The sequence below is a fragment of the Chrysemys picta genome, chromosome 2, assembly GCF_011386835.1.
Source record: "Chrysemys picta bellii isolate R12L10 chromosome 2, ASM1138683v2, whole genome shotgun sequence".
In the NCBI taxonomy this organism is placed as follows: Eukaryota; Metazoa; Chordata; order Testudines; family Emydidae; genus Chrysemys; species Chrysemys picta.
The window spans coordinates 254,570,103-254,590,071 of NC_088792.1; positions in this window are offsets into that span (position 1 = coordinate 254,570,103).

Here is a 19,969-nt window from a genome sequence, read left to right on the forward strand (position 1 = left end):
TGGTGCTGCTTGAGAGGTAGATTTGGTCTCCAGTACTCCGCATATTCTGTTGGAATACCCAGTAGTGGACTGGATAGTACATTACTTAGTCTAAAAGCTTCCTGTGGCACATGTTCTTTCTCTACACAGGGGACCTGATTCTCATTTTCATTAATTATGTCCTTTTAAAGGCTCCTTTGAACTGCCAGGATGTAAGAGAGAATCAGGCCCTAGACTTTTTCTGAAAGTTTTGGACTCATTTTTCCTTCTGCATTTTACACATGTAGAAGAGGAGAGAGGAAGAAAACCAAGGGCATCTCCAGAGACCTACAGTAACATTCACTGGAACAGAGGATGTTTGCTTGGCTGTCTAAACAAGAGACCTCAAGTACCCACGTTAACACAGGAACCACTCAGAATTCAATCAGATCCAGCAACTCTACCAAGAATAACAATTTGCCTATCTAATGCCAAAAGGAAAATCAATACAAGCAGCTTTCCTCTGATTTTTTTGGAATTGCAAAACAGAATATCACATGGCAAATATAAGCCCAGGAGGGATGCTGTCATGCATCAAAATATCACACTGATTGATTTTAAAAGTTGTTCTGAATGCTGAGAAGAGGCCCTTTTTTAGCTAATAAGATACCTAAGCATACAAGAGAGTGCACTATGGTTGAGGAATAGCGTATGTTAGGGTGTAACAATAATCAGATGGGCCCACACAAAAAGATTCTACTTTCCCCCCATCCACAACTCTTCTATGCCCTGCCCTTTTCACCATTCACTCAGCATGTTTGTCCCAGCTGCCCTCCAGTCCTCATGGTCCTGGGAGCTCTGTCTTTCACCTCCACTGTGTGGTGCCTTGACTCATTGGCAAAAAAGGCCATTGCTGTCTGCTGCTCCCCTAGGCAGATGTCAACTGCTTTGCCAGAAATATATACTCCTCCCATGTCAGGCTCCTTCAGGGACTGCTTCAAGGTAGATTGATGGGTGGTGGGTGAGTGGCTTAAAAAGAGCCACCACCAGCTGCTTTCCCTGCTCAATAGCAGGAGATTCTTGCAGTGGCCGTGGGTGCTTTCTCCCGCTCCAACTCCTCTGGGTCGTCCTAGCTGTTTCTTTCCATCCCTCACCATCTACAGACTCATCAAGGAGAGGGGAAGGGCCTTGCTTGGAGCCTGTGATAGCGGCTCCTACAGGGCCTCCTGGATGCCTGGATTCCAAGCAGCTCTGAGGGATGCTGGAGAAAAATGTGTGTCCCTGAGTTTGTCACTCCAAACAGGGGAAAAGGAAGAATATTCTCTGGACTACAATCCTTAGTTTATGTTCCCTCTAGCACAAAACCATTTGGGATTAGGGATGGGTCTGAATAAAGCCCAGGATCCAGATGAGACAGGGTGAATAACCCCTGCACTAGAACTGACAGGGTTAAGAAGCAACTTGGGGCCCAAGTGATCCTGCCCAATGACACCTGCAGAGCCTGTTCCAGCTGGACGTGGAGCTTAAAAGGGAGTCAAACAGCTCAGAGGGGGCCTGACAAAGTGGGAAGAAGGCTCTGTCCTCAGAATGCCTGAAGAAAGATGCTTCAGAAACCTTCTCTGGTAGAGGAAAAGGCCTGCTGAGCCCAGAGGGGCTGAAGGGACAGTCGGTACCTTTTCTCTTATGACTTTGTGACCGTCTGCAAGACTCTGATAAGGGTGATGGGAGGCAGCCTTAAGACACTCCTTGGTCCTAAACATTTGGTAACTCTTATAGGCTCTGAGCTGGAGGCTGATGGAATGGAAAGGCCTGGTCTCCCCACCAAACCCTCACCTTCTGGACTCCTCCCTAGAGGGAAGGAAGGAAAGGATTAATACCTCTTGCACCCCCCAGCTGGGATCAGACACTCATGGATGGGGGGGTGGTCCATAGCCAAACCCTGTATCTCCCAGAAACAGATAGGACTGAGTGATAACCTAACTGGAGGGTCAAGGCAACCCCCAATAAAAGACAGATTAGCACCAGGTATGAAGGTGATCCAGGGGAAGAGTTGAGATGTGGTAGCCAGGGACCTAAACCCCTAACCAGCAGGCAATGCCACCTGCCCATCACATCAAACACTATGAACTTTGAATCTAACCCCTAACTCTAATGGGTTGAACCAATATCCTGGATCTGAACATCCCCAAACCTTGAGAAAGTTCAGCTCTAGCTCTGAACTTTGAGGGTCAGGCTTGTCTTGATCCTGAGTAATATAAGGGAAGTGTGGAGTATGGAAATGGAAATGAAAATATTCTCTGTGCTTCTTAATGGGATTATTGTCACAGCTTTGCTTTAGTGGAACAATTTGGGGAATCTATACAATTTATGAATTCTGTTAGATGTTATGAGCTCTCTGTATGTTTATGCCCTTATTACTCCTGGGGGAATTCTGCATCACTGTGCATGCACAGAATTAATGTTTTCTGAAGATTTTTCCCCCTATAGAAAATAGATTCTGCTGGGCTTTCACCAGCAGGGACTCCTGTGGCACCAGAACAGAGGGCAGCTGGCTCATGGGCTGGAGCAGCTAGCTGCGGATAGGGAGGGAGCAGTGGCTGCATTCCTCACCGTGCCCTGTCTGCAGGGCCAGGTGAGGAGGCATGGGATATGTGGGGGGGACACAACAGAGTGGGTCACACAGACTGGAGTTCAGAAGGACTAATGTGGGTGGACAGACTGGAGTGGGGGCACAGGAACTAGTGGCGTGACAGCATTGAGCCAAGGATTGAATGGGAGTGGGGGTGCAGGGCCACATAGGGATGGGGTGAGGAGGGGCGGCTGAGTGGGGGTGCAGAGCCACATGGGGATGGGGGAGGAGGGATGGCTGCGTAAGGACGGGGGAGGAGGGTGCTGGGACACATGGGGACGGGGCAGTTGTGCTTAACTGACTGGGAGAGGGTAGGGGTCAGCCAGGATCTGCATGGGGGAAGTTCCCAACTCCCTAACAATCCCCCCCACCCGAAAAAAAACCCAACCTGTTCCATACTTCTCCCACCCAAACCCAACAATCCTCCAAGTTAATTCCCAGCAATTACTTCCCTCATCCTCTGCTCCTCAATTACTCCTGACACACCCAAGCCTTTGTTCTGCTTCTGAGGAGTGCGGGAAATACATTTCTGTATTGTAGTTTAAATTAATTACTCAAAGTTCTGTATTAATGTGCCTAGCAAGGAATCTATTTGTAAAAAAACATTTCCTGAATCTTTCTTGTTGTCTGTATTGTTACAGACATACTATATTGTGCACAGAATGTTCAATTTTTTGGTGCAGAATTCCCCCCAGAAGTACCTTATGACTTTATTGTTGCACCACACTTCTTGTGCTTAGATGATGGGGAGTGGTGCCTGGGTATTTGTCTCTGAATGGGACAGTCATTAAAGAACATCAACAACTGCATAGAGCTTGCCCTAGCAGAACAATGTGCTGGCTACAACCTAAGTGAAACCAGTTCTCTCCAGATTGCCTACAGAGGACAGAGTTAAAATCCCCTCAAAAGGGGAAAAAGACAGGTGTGGGTACAGGCCTTTAAACCCCCAGCATAGAAGATGGTCAAGGATTGAGACAAAGGGGCATGCTTTCTGAGCAAGAGGGAACCTTCAGCTGCTGCACCAGCTGAAGGAGGCTGGCTGCAGGGTCAGAGAGGAGAATCAGTGACCTAGAAGAGAAGCCTGAGCTGGTGGAGTGAGGTCCAGGAAAGGGGACAGGGGATCCTAAAGGACACTGCCCAAAGAACCCTCAAGAGTGGTGAGGAAACTGAGGCAGGGAATGGTGTACAGGTGTTCATTGTTTTAACTACATGTATCTCTCTTGTGCTGTCTAAAAGAGAAGAGTGTTTGTTTTGTGGAAACCCCTCTGCAAAGACTGAGCCTTTTTTGCTTCAACTATCATGTATCCCTGAAGGGTTAAACTATAAATCACAGTCTCCATGAGGGTGGAGCTCTGAGGAAGGTGTACTTAAGCTAGTGGTGGGGTCTTATGGAGGGAGGGGGGAGTTCAGCACTGGTCTAAGGCTTAAGGTAGCTGGACTACAGGGTCTCCTGAGAAGGGATACAAGACAGAGTTTGTGCACCCAGAAAGTATACAAAGGGGAGCCTGCTCTGGCCAAGGGAAGCTTAAAAGCACATGAATCCTGCATCTGGATCCAAGCACAGCAGCCTGGTGAGTGTCCAACAAGTGGGAGCTCAGCCAGGTCTGTGACAAAAGAATAAAAGATGGCTTTGAACCATGGACTCTTTGAAGGGAAGAAAACACAGCAAAAGAAAAATATCCCCTCCCACCCCCTGCCAACTTGTTACAAAAAAGTAATCAGAAAATTGGGCTACATCTAATTTTGTAACTTCTATGGCTCTTGTGTATTGCCATAGCAAGTAACCATAGTCACCAATTTAACCGTTACCTGGGCAGCATGGAGAACAGAATCCAGAACCTGATCCTCAAATTCATAACAGCTAAGCCATAGGAGTATCTTCATTCGTTATCACCAATATATTCTCTCATAAGCTGACCCTGAATACAAGATGGCAAATCATTTAAAGCCACATCCGTATAGGCCAGATTGCTAAGGGGTTGAAAGATGTTTGGATATGGTGTTACAATACATGATGGTATTTGTCCCTTTCATGCACACACTTGTTGAAAGTTGTGCAGTTACCTATCCGGAGTAAATCTTTAAGCCAAAGCTATTTTGGCTGTTCTTCAAAAAACAAAACAAAACAAAAAACTCCTATACACTTCTCTTTGAAAAATAAGATATAACCAGTAGGTTTTATTTCTGTTGCACCAGTAATATTAGAATGTAAAGCGTTTTTAAACAAGAAAACCCTTTGTTTGAACAGAGCAGCAGGAAAAAAGGAGGTTCATTTTCTTTCTGCTTTCTTTAAGTCTGGAGAACTTCCCAAGATTTCCTTACAAAGAGGAATGTAATGAGAACTGAGATGTGTGGGGGAATTTTAAATATTGAAGAATCAATGGATAAATAAGGGAAGGGAAGGACACCGCTGTGCTGACAGAAGTCCAGTTTAAATGACTGAAGAGAAATTCTTCCATGTTTGTCTTATGATGGTGTGAAGATTAATTTTCTGGACAGTTAGGCCTGCAGCTGCTGTTCAGTTCAGCACTTCACAATATCAAGTAGCAAGTTTCCAGATTTAAAATTCATTGGTGCACGCTTCCTGGAAGGAGGGTGAAATCAGTCCATATAACGTCCAGCAGCCTAGCTGATTTGGATCTCTGCCAGAGCAATGTGTGACTTGTTGGAAGAGTTCTTGTGCTGGTGGTCACCTTTACTAGCAACACTAATACATCATACTTTTCAGGGCTTCAGATCACGGCTGATAAATTTAGCTAGCAACGTTTTTATAGTGAAAAGATTCTTAGAGCATAACTTTGCATTTCTATAGGCTTTTGCAAACTGCTGGAATTAGCAGTAAGAAAGAATGGTATCTTCTATGAGAACTGCTGAGGACAACCACTTTTCATTTATCTTATGTTTCTAGAGTGATTTTAGTACTGGTGAAAGGTCCTGCTTCATCACCCAAGAGGACAAAGTCCCTTATTTAGCCACAGAACAGTTACAGCAGTGGTAGCAACAGGCTTCTACCCATACCACCAATCCCAGACAATGTGCCTCCCCCAGGAGGGACCACCACTAGGGGAGGGAAAAGGTAGTTGCCTCTGCTAAGAGAGTCTTTTGTGATAGTATTGTTTGTGACATGGATAGGGTCACTGTGAGTGGTTCCATTTACTGCCATAGCACCCCCAGATGTCAGAACATGGCATTGCAGGTGTTCACCTCTAGCATCTCCTATTGACCACTTCTTTGGCCCTGCAATGGCCAGTTTCTGTCTACATCTTCCATGGCCAAGCCCTCCAGCCAGGTCGCCTCTTTCCAGTTCTGTCCCCTTCTGGGTAACAAGAGTCCCACTAAAGAATCCACACCAACATCCAAACAGAAGATCCTTCTGCCCTTCTCAGGAAACATTGAAGTTTACTGCTTTTCACTCTCCGCTTCCAGGGACAACAGATTTCCTTCTTCACTTCCTTGGTTGTGCACTGCCATCCATGGCACTTTTCCTGGAGCAGGGGGCCCTTCTTCCTAGCAGGTTTCCCCACTGCCTCACCTGCTCAGAGATTCTGGCAGCTTTTTCCAGGGACCTCCTTGCTTCTTCCAGGCCCTGTGTCAAGGCTTCCCACAGGAGCTTGACCTGCTCCCTCTAGTTCTCTTCAGCCTGGCTTCACAAGGCCTTTCCCAGAGAGAGGGAGGGAATGCCCCATGCTTCTCATTCCTGGGTCTACTCCTTACTGAGTTCTCCCTGACCTTTCAGAACAGGGCTCATTAATTGTAATTGGGTAACTGTAACATTTTTGGGGATCACTCAGACTAGCACAAGGTTCTGTCACTGCATGCCCTGTGACCTCGGGTGCCTTAATGCTGTGCTGCTATGGGTCAGAGCCCTGACACCAGTAGCCAGCCTATAAGCATAAAGGGCCTGAGTCTCCCCGAACCCATCTACCCCAAGTATTTAACCACTAGACACTTTTTCCCTTTGGTTTGTGACCTCCCAAAGGAGTGAAACCTGCCCCCAGTTATCAGTTCACTTGGGCACATGCACACTTCACACAGTTTGCACTATAGTGACCTGCCTGGGGTAATAATAAACAAAAGGTTTATTTAATAGAAAAATCAGATTCAGAGTTGAAATAGTAAGTTACACAGAAAATAAACATGAAGACAAAATGTCAGGCTTTACACTTCTATATTAGCTAAATTCCCTTTTCTAATATGTTACCTATTGCCTCTGAAGAGTTTCTCCACATACCCCCATCACAGAGGGGCTTCAGCATTTCACAGACAGCACCCTGCCTAGATACTGCCTCTCAGTTTCTGGATGTCCTTCACTTTGAACCCCTTCTCTTCTAAGGGTTTGCATTTTTTTTCTTTCTGTCAGACTATAGTGATTCGTGGTGGGGGAAATTCTTTCCTCTTAATTTTTCAAGACAGGGGTTTTCTTTTCAGTTTCAAGTTGATTCAGTGTTTTCCCCATTAATTCTAGTGGTCCACCATTATCTCTTACTGGCTGAACAATGGATAGGTATTTGACATTAGTCTCATATAAACAACTGGCTTGGGAGTTCTTCTCTCCATGCAGTGAAGTGCACTTGAAATTATAATACCAGTTATGAGCATACTATTCTATGTACACAAACACATCATTCATAACCACAGTCTGTGTACATATCTCATGACCATAATGTTCAGACCATTACAAACTTTCACAAAAGCCCTTACTTGATACACTTTCATAGTACAAGAACATTGTATACAATCAGTTGAGTCAGCTGCTTACTCTTTAAGTTTCAGACCCCCTGTTCTGCTCTTGGGTTGTCTGGATCCTGATTGACACAGACACCCAATCAGGATCAGCTGGGGGGCTAACTGTTTGTGACATATCAGGGTACAAGGCAGACTAATTAATAGCTGTGTCATCCTCTATCTTGGGATGCCCTTTACACTGCTTTGCTGCTGTAGCCTCCAGCCTGGACTGTTCACAAACAGCCTCCAGCATGTAAGTCACTCCCAGCTCTGTCTCTTATCAGCCTGGGTTGTACTGCAGGGTGACCCCAACACACCCCCAGTCTCAGATTTTCCTCCAGATATGTATATTCTGTACTGCCCAGCCCTTTCCTGGACAATAAAAGTGTACATAAAATCCATTATTTCTGTAATAAAATAATATGCACACAACTTGCCACCCCAAATGGAGATTTCCAAATACTTCGATTTAAACACCCTGGATTAGATGAAACAATAAAATAAGTTTAACCACAAAGAGATTTTAAGTGAGTACATGTAATGATGCATAAAAGTCAGAAATGGTTACAAGAAAATAAAGTTAAAATGTTATTGGTGCTTAACTTAACAAACTGTATCAGATTCAAGCAAAGTTTCTGCTTTCGGTGGTCTTACTGACCAAAACCTCTAGGTCAGGATCCCTTCCCCAGAAATCAATGAAGGCTTCTTCTATTGTTTCAGGTCCAGAGAATCAATGGGCAGGGAGAAAGGGGGTGTCTTGGGTGTTCTCCCGTCCTTTTTATAGTTTCAGTCCTCCTTTTGAAAAATACTTCCTGCTGGGTACTAGGAGACACAAGTCTATGTGGAAGGATGTTCCCTGCTACTTTTTACTCACTTGTTTGAGCTTATTTTGTCTCCTCTTCCTGCTTGATGACTCTGTTTATTGATTAGATGCAAATTAAGCAGAGCACACATTCCTTTGTTTGAGACAGACCTGTTTGCCAACTTCTGTTTGGATCATGTGTTAATAACACCATAGAGTGGAAGCTTATAACTTCACACACAATGTTGCCCCACACATTATATTTTATCCTGACAATATTGACCAGCAAATTATGAGGATTCAAATGATACACTTTGTACAAAGATTATTACAATGGTGTGTAGGGTGAGGACCCAGGGGTACATTGTGTCACACCGCTACTGAACAGACAAGGCTGAGAATGACTCGCTTTAAAGGGCCAACTATCCTGTGATAGTCATCAATGCACAAGGAGTGGGGAGGGTGCACAGGGCTCTTTACAGTGGTGGGTGGGACCCCTTCCTTCCCCTTGTAGCCAGCCCAGAAAACCCCAATTCTCCATTGCAGCTCTTTCCCATCAAGTTCCCTCTCATGAGAAGCAGCCCAACCACCCCCAGCTTCCTAAAACTACTCCAGTTCCCACTGACAAGCACTCAATGCACTCCACTCCTCTTATATCCCATGTCCAACTGCCTAAACTCTTGGATTGCCCCCAAATGTCCCATCCACACACCACAGTTGTGCAAACCTTCTGTTAAACCCCAAAGTACTTTATTCTCCCCTTCTATATCTCCTGACCATAACCCTTGTCTGTAACCTCCCTCTTTTCCATCCACCCACAAAACTGTTCCAACCTTTTTTCCTGATGCCTCAATCCTCAACAACTAAAAACCAGAGGCTATTAACAATATTGTTTATATACCATATGTGCCTCTTGCTGAACTTGTGTAAATGAATTATTGTAACTGAGTTTTCAATTGTTATCAACATTCTATTTGATAAAGTGTTGATTGACTGAGTTAGCAACACTCCTCACAAATAACAAGATACTGTACAATATGGTATATGCAGATAACTTTTCCTGCCAATGAAATATAAACACTTTGAAAGGTGAGATGCAGCAACCATTCTATTCTAGCAACACTTCCCAACATATCTGAAGACCGAGAGAATAACTTATTCTGTTGAACAAAAGGGAGAATTTAGGGAACGAGTGTAAACATCCAAGTTGGAATTTGCAGGACAATGTTGCTATCACCTCCACTTTTCTGAGAAACACCATGAGATCTTTAATGTCTCATCTGTGGTGAAAAAAGCTGTTCACAAAAGCAGTTGATATTGTATATTTGTGTCTTTTTCTTTAAAAATTAGATTATGTTCAGTGTATGTGTATCCTTGTATTATTGTTCCCATAGTAAATATTAGTGTTTTTGTGAATACTGTCAAATACAATCGAATATAAGACAGCATTCTATTTTCCTCCTGAGCTGAGCTTATACAACAGTTAGAACTATTTATTAAAACGTTAGATTGACCTAGAGGGTTTATTGACTCATTTATTGGGCAGGAGGAGAGGGAAAAAAGAATCAGAACTTGAGACAAAACTTTTTAAAAAGGGCAATGGTTAAAAACCCAAAGAATAAGATTATGGGCTTCATCCTTTCCCCACTGAAGCAAATGGCAAAACATCAGTTGACTTTCAAGTGAAATTAAGATAAAGTTCTGTGGCTCCAAATGCGGTGCTTAACTTACATTTAGCATCAGTGCTTAAGGTTTTAAAGTGGCACAGTATACACCAGTATGTATTAACTTAATCAATGGCTAGACTGTTTGTTGGACTATGTACTCACACAGGTGCATAAAGGGGAATACATTTCCCTCTCATGCCCTTGGACAGACTACATGGGCCTGGGCACACAGGTGTTAACAAGCACAGTATTCCTGTTATTCTCCCTCCCCTGTCAGTTGTTAGGCCTAGTAGCTTTTGACTCAGCAGACTGTATAGATTTTGGTGATCAAAGTCTCTGAGACCATAGGCGCAGGAACTAGAGGTGCGGGGAGTCCCAGCTGCCAGCCTCGTGCCTGGCGTTCCGGCTGCCGCCCCGCGCTCCCAGAGTCCCGGTTGCTGGCCCTGCGTGCCCGGCCTCAGCTCTGTGGGGTGGGGGTAGATAGGGGTAAGGGGACTGGCTTTCAGCACCCCCACTATTAAAAATGTTCCAGCGTCACTGACTGAGGCTTAGGTGAACTCAACCTAAACTTTTGGGAACTCTCTGAGGGTACGTCTATACCCAGCCGCTAGTTCGGCGGCTGGCAATCGAACTTCTGGGTTCGACTTATCGCGTCTTGTCTGGACGCGATAAGTCGAACCCGGAAGTGTTCGCCGTCGACTGCGGTACTCCAGCTCGGCGAGAGGAGTACCGCGGAGTCGACGGGGGAGCCTGCCTGCCGTGTGTGGACCGAGGTAAGTTCGAACTAAGGTACTTCGAACTTCAGCTACGTTATTCACGTAGCTGAAGTTGCGTACCTTAGTTCGATTTGGGGGTTTAGTGTAGACCAAGCCTGAGTTTCTCCTCAGTGTGTTTCTGTGGGGACTGACCTGTTTAGATTTAGTTTGTTTTTCTTTATTTGTTTAAGTATAAATGTGAAGATAATGTATTTGGATGATGAAGTAGCCATGTTATGTTGTAGAAATTAAGTTGTGGTTTTATTAATTATTAATTATTGTTAATTATTATTATTATTATTATTATATTGTTTCTTTATCATATGATTTTGTAAAGTTGGCACTCAAGAATTAATTCCTTTTTGGGCCTTGAATGTGGGGAGGTTGACCCTGAGCAATCCTTGCTGAAAATCCTTAGAGACCGAATTCAGGGTCTCCAGGTGCTTTTCTATGGGAGTTGGGGGGGGTTAAGCACTGAGAAGGGCAATGAAGTAAACTCTAGCCCACCCAAAGGTTACACTTGCTTCTGATGATGAGTTTGGAGGGGTTGTGGGGGTTGTTTGAAGGCCAGAAGAGGATGTTCAGGAAAGATTTCTTTCAGGATGGGTTCCCCATTGAGCATGGTTGTAGTTAGTTGATGATACCTGTTATGGGTTCCAGTGCGGGATGCTAGGTGACAACTAGGGGTGTACAGTGCAGGGGGGTATTTTTGTATTGAAGTAGGTTCTCTCAGGGTATTTGTGTGGCCCGTTCTACTTCATGATCTATTACTCTGGTGCAGTTCCTAATTTGGTGAAAGCGGTTTTATGTGTGTTGAGGTGTGTATCCCAGTCTTGCTCCTCAGAGCCTGTTCTGCGGTATCTGAGTGCCTGCCTGTAGATAACAGATTTATGGGCGTGTTTGGGGTGGTTACTGGCTCAATGAAGGTAGGTGTGGTGATCCATGGATTTCTTGTATGTAGTTGTCTGTAGGGTTCTATTAATGGACCACTTCACCTTGAATGGTCCCTTGAAATACGTGTTAATAATTTATGCAAAAAAATCTGTTCCACCTTCTATTTAGCTGTGATGCTCTGAGTAAGTTTCCCAGACCTGAAGAAGAGCTCTGTGTAAGCTCGAAAGCTTGTCTCTCACACCAACCAGAAGTTGGCTGAATAAAAGATACTACCTCACCCACCTTGTCTCTCTAATATTCTGGGACTGACACAACTACAACAACACTGCATACAGGAAAGAAATTGTCAGACACAACACAAGTCACTGGCAATTAGAAAAAAAAAGCAGGATTGATATATACTAGCTGATGATATAAAAAACACAGATGAAATCCTCCTGAATGGCAACAAAGTTAAGCAGCTAACGTAATTACTTGACACGTTTTGAATTTTCTTTTTAAAATCCTGTGCATGGGCAGATTTACTAAAACTTTGTGAAATTAATTAAGCACTCTCTCAGGAACTCGTTCAATTAATCCTTTTATTTTAGCAGGTAAATATAGCAAGAACAAATTGTAATGAAATAAATGGTTTGTTTATATCCTGTTCATGCCAATCAAACATATTACAAATCCACAGTAATGAGATACTTAGGCCTTGGCTACACTGGCAATTCACAGCGCTGCACTTGTTGCGCTCAGGGGTGTGAAAAAACACCCCCCTTGAGTGCAGCGAGTGCTGCGCTGTAAAGCACCAGTGTAATCAGCGCCAGCAGCGCTGCACGCTCGCTCGCAGCGCTGCAAGCTATTCCCCTCAGAGAGGTGGAGTACATACAGCGTTGCAAGAGAGCTCTCGCAGCGCTGGCGGCGCGACTACACTCGCGCTTCACATCCACGAGTGTAGCCAGGGCCTATGACTCCTAACTATCAAGGCTAACTTTATCTTAGGGTATGTCTACGCTGGCAGAGTTACAGTGCCAGCAGTTACAGCGCTGCTGAAAGAGCACTGAAGGGAAACCGCTGTTTGTGTTCATACTGTCAGCTGCCTGCGCAATAGCATGTTCACACTTGCGGCACTTAGAGCAGTATTCGGAGCGGTGCACTCTGGGCAGCAAAATAGGTTTCATTCACCTACTAGAACCCCTGCATCTAAAAAATACTTTAAAAAAAAAATCCAGTTGTCCTGCAGCTTTTTTTCCTGATGATTCATAGTAGAATCATCAGACTTGTCACCTTTATTAAACCTGGAACTTAGAGACTGTCACATCAATGAGAAAATTCACCAGTGGCAGATCAGTAACCAACTATTTATGATGTTCTCCTGTACAGAAAGATCTAAAATAATTCCTGCCATCCCATCATTTTAAGGTATATTGTTAAAATTAACTATGCATTCTGTGCAGTAACTGTTATCTAATCTACCATGGGTACTTATATGGTCCCAATCACCATAAGTTCCAACCCCCTCTCTTTTTTGCTTCCCAATCTGTAGGAGAAATAGCTTAATTTATTTATAGGTATTTTTGGTTTGATTTATTTTAAGTGAGAAGAGCTTGTTTCAGGGAAGTGAAACCCAAGGAATGAGTTTTCCATTTAGCTCTGAAAATTGTGAGTTATTTTTATTTCATCTAGTAACAAGTTCTGTTTTCTAGCTCCTATGAATGTTCTCTCTCCCATGCTCACAAGCTGCCCCATACTGATTGGCAGTTCCATTATTCCAGTGGAACATAGCTGTCCTGGTAACTCTAGTTGTTACTGAAAGAGACAATCTCTCAGGTAGCTAGGGCTAGTCCCAAGGAGAGGGTTGTTTATTTGGACATAGACTTTGAACTGGATTCTGTATTCAGTGGGGAGTCAAAACAGAGAACGGAGCATGGGGGTGATGTGTTTGTGACACTGGCAAACCAGGTGCCAGCTCTTGCCAAGACTGCAGGCATTAGCTAAGAACCGACAAGCTCATAGCTGGCGACCAGGCCAGTTCACCTATATGTTAGTTTTGCTCAAATAGGTATTAGTCTCATAAGAACGTATTTAGACTCTATGAAGTGCTTGTAAATTGCTGCATGCATTAATTTCACTTGTAATGTCTGTATTCCAGGCTATAAGAAAATATGTAAATTTTGCTTTATAACTTTGAAAATGTTTGCTCTCAACTTGTGAACCCAGGCACAAAAATCATCCCCCTCCCCTTCCCAGTCAGAAAGATTATCATAATCAGATGGGACATCAAGGGACATCACAATATAAAGGATTGGTTAATGACTCTATCAGACCTGGAAAATACTATGTGCCAGGAAGCTTGTCCTGTGGACTTGGAAGCTGAATGAAGGAAATAAAAGAAAGTCACAGGAAAATTTTCCATCTTTTTGGCTGGTTGAACTTTGACAGGGCTAGACACACCAAACTGAAGCCAGAGATTCCCAGGGGCTGCCCCATATATCTGCTGTGAAAGACTTGACAGATTCTCTACAACTCTGTCACTTAGGATTTAGATGATAGCTCATTTGTGTGTATAAGTTTGCTTGCTTTAACCTTGTAATAACTCTCTCGTTTATTTTCTTAGTTAGACTATCCTTTCCTGAACCCTGCTCTTCTGGCTTTCAAATTACCTCCCCAATCTGCAAACTCTTCATCATCGGAAGCAAGCTCCCCACAAACCAAGACACAGACTCCAACTCAAAGCAGCAGCAGACCCTTTGAGAACAACAGATGCAAAACCTGCTGACATATCTCCATTGGTACAATGATCAATACCCCCCACAACACAACTTTCAAAAGGCATGTGTAAAACCCATTGATATCACAACTTATGGTGTACCTCATCCACTGCACTAAATGCCCCATAGCAACTATGTGGGTGAAACCAGACAATCACTACGCTCTCGAATGAACTCACACAGGAAAATGATAAAAGACAAAAACACCATATCACCTGTGGGTGAACGTTTTTCACAAAGCGATCACTCTATAACTGACCTGTCTGTCCTCATCCTCAAAGACAACCTGCACAGCACTTTCAAATGATGTGCCTGGGAGCTTAAATTCATAACTTTGCTAGATACTAAAGATCAGGGACGGAATAGCAACACTGGATTTATGGCTTCTTACAACAATCTCTAAACCACTAAGGGCTTTTCTACACTGGCACTTTATAGTGCTGCAACTTTCTCACTCAGGGGTGTGAAAAAACACACCCCTGAGCGCTGCAAGTACTGCCCTCATGTAGGTGGATTTTTTAGAGTGTTGGGAGAGCGCTCTCCCAGCACTATGCCATGACTACACAAGCCAAGTTAAAACTTGTAGGGAGGGATAGCTCAGTGATTTGAGCATTGGCCTGCTAAACCCAGGGTTAGGAGTTCAGCCCTTAAGAGGGCCACTTAGGGATCTGGGGCAAAATCAGTACTTAGTCCTACTAGTGAAGGCAGGGGGCTGGACTCAATGACCTTTCAGGGTCTCTTCCATCTCTATGAAATAGGTATATCCCCATATACTTTTATGGGGGGAGGGATAGCCCAGGGTTGTGAGTTCAATCCTTGAGGGAGCCATTTAGGGATCTGGGGCAAAAATTAGGGATTGGTCCTGCTTTGAGTAGGGGGATGGACTAGATGACCTCCTGAGGTCCCTTCCAACCCTGATATTCTATGATTCTATGAAAGCACTGCCACAGCAGCACTTTAACGTTGCCAGTGAAGACATGCCCTATCACAGCCATCCCTGTCCCCCCAGCCCCAGCTGATTTCCCTCCCTTCCTTTCCTCCATAGGACTGAAGAGGTATTACTGGGCCACTTCACTTTGAATGGTCCCTTGAAATATGTGTTAATTACTTATGCTAAACAATCTGTTCAAACCTTGTATTTAGCTGTGACACTCCTCAGACCTGAAGAAGAGCTCTGTGTAAGGGCACACTGGCTTGAGTAGTCGCAGTATAGCCAGCGCTATAAAAAAACCACCTCTATGAGGGGAATAGCTACCAGCACTGTGAGCACAGTGCTAGTGCACTGTCTACACTGGCACGTTACAACACTGAAACTTGCAGTGCTCAGGGGGGTGTTTTTTCACACCCCCGAGTGAGACAGTTGAAGGGCTGTAAAGTGGCAGTGTAGAAAAGGCCTTAAAAAGCTACTTTTCTCTTGAAGGTTTCTTTTTTTTTAAATATCTGAAATTCCGGCACAGAACAAATACCCAGTAGTTGCCAGTCACTTAGCAATCAATTTTGAAAATCACATTAAATAAATAATGACAATTAGGTGGACTGCAGCCCAGACAGGATTAATGAAATAAGTTTGTGAAAAGTTTTTAAAAAAACAGACTTGATATATATTTGGTTCTACTTGTAATGTTTCATAGGCACTCAGGAGTCAGGTTGGTTAGACGGAAGCTTTATTTAAAAGTGCACTAACTTTCAGTTCAGTTTGAGTTTGCTTAGGCTTCTGTGACTATTTAGCTGACAATGGGCATGCTCAGAGGCTTAGCACAGTTGTTAGCGCAGTCAGTCTCTAGCTAATTCTAACTCAACTTATTTGCATAATCACTGTGGAACTAATAATGTGATACCTATCAGCAAAGTACTGAAGCCTTCAAAATGGATGAAAAAAGTACATGCACCAGAATTCTTTCTGCAAGGAAATTAGCATGTCGTTCACAGCAAGACACAAGTAAAGCTAGACACAGCATCAAAACAGGCTTCTAGACTTTTACTTTGATACTTCTATTACCAGTGCCATTTCATGAAATATCAGGTTTTCTAGCAAATCTAACCTCTTTATAGGTAGGGCACCAACCATTACAGTATGTAGTTACTGCAAATAGAGAAAATGGGAGGTATGAAGGTGGGCTACATTCTTGCTGTCCTGATGATTCGCTGCTTAAACATTTTAAGATTTCCTTTAATGAAAACAAAACAAAATTCTGGATCAAAATATCCTCTAGAAAAAAGTCATATAGTCTATTAAAGAGCAAGACATTTTTCAGCAAAATGTTTTGTGGCATTTGAGTACCGGCTGCCTGACCTCATTTGACCCCGGCCACATACACATGCTCTCACGTCCCCCTGAGGAAAGAAGAACAGGAGGACTTGTGGCACGGTGGAGAATAGCAGGAATGGTGGGCTTTTAATTGACTTCTGCATTCATCATTTATCCTGCCTTGCGTAATTGTTTTCACTTTTCTGAGGACTTGTGAGACTCTGCTAAGTGGTGCAAATTTCCTGGCAAAGCAGCCAGTAAGTAGCTTATTTACAGCACAAATGGCAAGGTAAGAGAGGAACCCTATGTTTCTTCATATTTTGTATATGTCTAAGACCAAATCCTCCAATCACCTCTACAGGCTGATGCCTCGTCTGCATTGTGGCATCCAGCCTGGCAGCCAGAAGGAATGCTAGTTTCTGCCAAGACGATAGATCTGGTTGGTTAAGGGAGGTTTGAAATAACACAGTTTAACTGTAAACTCCAGCAGCAACAACCTCAAGAGGATCAGGGTCCTGTGGTCTCGACTGTCATACAGGAAGCGTCATGTTCTAATCTTAGCTGTGTGGCTTGGGACAAATTGCTTAACCCCACTGTCGCCTCATATAAAATAAAGGGATTTTAATTTATTTGTATAGCATCTATTGTTCCAGCAAATAGTGCTCCAGTCTCAAAAATTACCAGTGAGCCATCTGTAAAATGGGAAAATAATACTCTTTTCTCCTACTCTTTATTTTGTCTAAATAGACTGAAGCCTCCAGGGAAGGGACACAGTGTGTATGTTGTAAAGTACGTTGGCCCATACTCAAGTGGGTCTGGGATTACTTAACTGTTCAACTCTAAATAAAATTAGTTTGATAGAAATGTTAAAGCCGTTTTCCATCTTTACGTTCGAGGGTGCTGAGGTAAGCTATGGACTTGCATCGAGGTGGGGCTCTCAGAGACATTTCCTTAATTTCTTGCCTAGTAACAGTCATGAGTTAATATGAGTGAAAATGGCTGACAAGTTGCTAATTATTTTTAAATAAATGAAGTGTGGGCCCCAAGTCCATCACCCGGAGTAGAAGCCCATTGCCAATCTCTCCAGCAGGAGCCCCACACGTGTCCTGGTTTTGGTATTCTTGGAAGAGCCCCAGTCTTTGGTCGCCACAGTGGATCTTGCAAGACTGAAATTTTCCATTATGACTGAAGACCTAGAGACTGTCAAAGCATAGGAGGCGAATTATATGGACTGTGGTGCCTGTGCTCCACCAATATTCAGGAACGTGGGCCCGACTCCACCAATGTTTGGGCTTATATTTTCGAGCTGTCCCATCCATAAGATGGACCAGGGCAACCTCCCCGTGCTTTCGGGGGCCCCACGCTTCAGGGGGAAGTGGGGTCCAGGGCAGCCTGGGAGGTTAGCAGGGGGCCTGGCACCGGCAGCAGCGAGTGACCTGACCCCAGCCCGCCCCGCCTTTTCCCGCCCCTGCTCCGCTCCCGCGCCACCCCTTCCCCCAAACCTCCACCCCGCCTCTTTCCAGCTTCTGCCCCCTCCCCTGAGCAACACCAGGATCCAGCGGTGCAGAATGGAGCGGGGCAGGCTGGGGCCAGGTTGCTGGCAGCTGCTGGTGCCAGGCCCCACGCTAACCTCCCAGGCCGCCCTGGACCCCACGTCCCCCTGAAGCGTGAGACCCCCAAAACACAGAGCCTGGAGTGGTTACCCTAGTCTGTCCTACGGATGGGACGGCTCTGCTTGGACCCGTTCTGGGCATCACCAAAAATTATACAAACCTGACGCCCATGTGCTAAAGGCTTGGGCCACAACAATCATATCTAGCATGCTGGGACCATCTAACTAGCCTTTGAAGATACAACGGTGGCCCCTGAGGTGAAGTGAATGGGATACTGACCCCTATAAAAATTAACATCATGAAAATTAAATGTGTCACTCTCGAGACATTAGCAACACCAGACACTACATGCCCCTGTCCTCCTTTGTCCATGCCCCTTGTCCAAGCCATCCAGAGAAAATGAGGTGAAAGACCTAAGCCTTTGGCCATGCCATCCTGATGTCTGCAACCAAATGAGACTCCCCACATACACACACACCAGGTGCCTAATCTTGTTCACAGCAAGTTTACACAACATAGTACTTGAAATATTAGAGGCTTCTAGCATCTTATCCACACAAGATCGCTTACCTTTGCTATCACTGTTGCCGCTCCACAATTGGCAGAAGTTTTAGCAGGAAATTTTAACAAGAATTTCTTAGGCCATGTCTACACTACAAAGTTTTGCTGAAGCAATTACGTTGGCATACGGCCACCACAGTTAGCATATTGCTTTTGTGCAGGCATACCTGGCTCCTTGCATCAGCGCTGCACGTACTCACCAGAAGTGCGTGTGTTGGTGCACCATGGGTAGGTATACCACCGTGCAACCTGCCACTGTTCAGTCTTTTGGGTAGTTTTGACAATGCATGGTGGAGCGGAAATGAGTCACAAAGGGGTGATTAGGAGCAAGGGGTCAACTTCCCATGATGCAATATTGTCCATTCCATAATATCCTCTATAGCCCATAATTTTCTAGAAATAGAGACATTGTTCTTTGACCAACCAAGGAAGTAGCAGTCTTCTATGAGGGCCAGATATATTGGAATTGGAAAAGGTACAGAAAAGGGCAACAAAGATGATATGGGGTATGGAACAGCTTCCATATGAAGAGAGATGAATAAAACCGGGACTTTTCAGCTTGGAAAAGAGACAACTAAGGGGGGATCTGATAGAGGTCTATAAAATCATGACTGGTGTGGAGAAAGTAAATAAAAATATGTTATTTACTGCTTCTCATAACACAAGAACTAGGGGTTATCAAATGAAATTAATAGGCAGCAAGTTTAAAAGAAACAAAAGGAAGCATTTCTTCACACAGTGCAGTCAACCTGTAGAACTCTTTGCCAGAGGATGTTGTGAAGGCCAAGACTGTAACGGTGGTCAAAAAAAGAACTAGATAAGTTCATGGAGGATAGTCCATCAATGGCTATTAGCCAGGATAGGTAGGGATGCAAAACCATGCTCTGAAGTGGCCCTAGTCTGTTTGCCAGAAGCTGGAATTGGCAACGGGATGGATCACTTGATGATTACCTGTTCTGTTCATTCCTTCTGGGGCACCTGGCACTGGCCACTGTCAGATGACAGGATACTGGGTTAGATGGACCATAGGTCTGACCCAGAATGGCTGTTCTTATGTTTTTATCTCCAGACAAAAGGATAATAGGAGCTAGTGAGGGCCAAATTCATAGGAAAGGCTAAATTGATGCAAGACCTCCCCCCTTCCCCCCCCCACCCCGGCCCTTACCATGCAGATTACCATTAACACTAGTCCCTTGAGACTTACAGTCACTTAGCAACTGTACCTTTATGCTGATTGCTGGTCTAGAGTTGCTTTCTGTGATGTTCATCTTGATGTGTGTTTAATTTTCTCTTTCTGTAAAATTCCCAGTTAAGACTTTAGTTTGTCTTAAAGCAAAGAAGTGTTGGCTGGGTGCACAAAA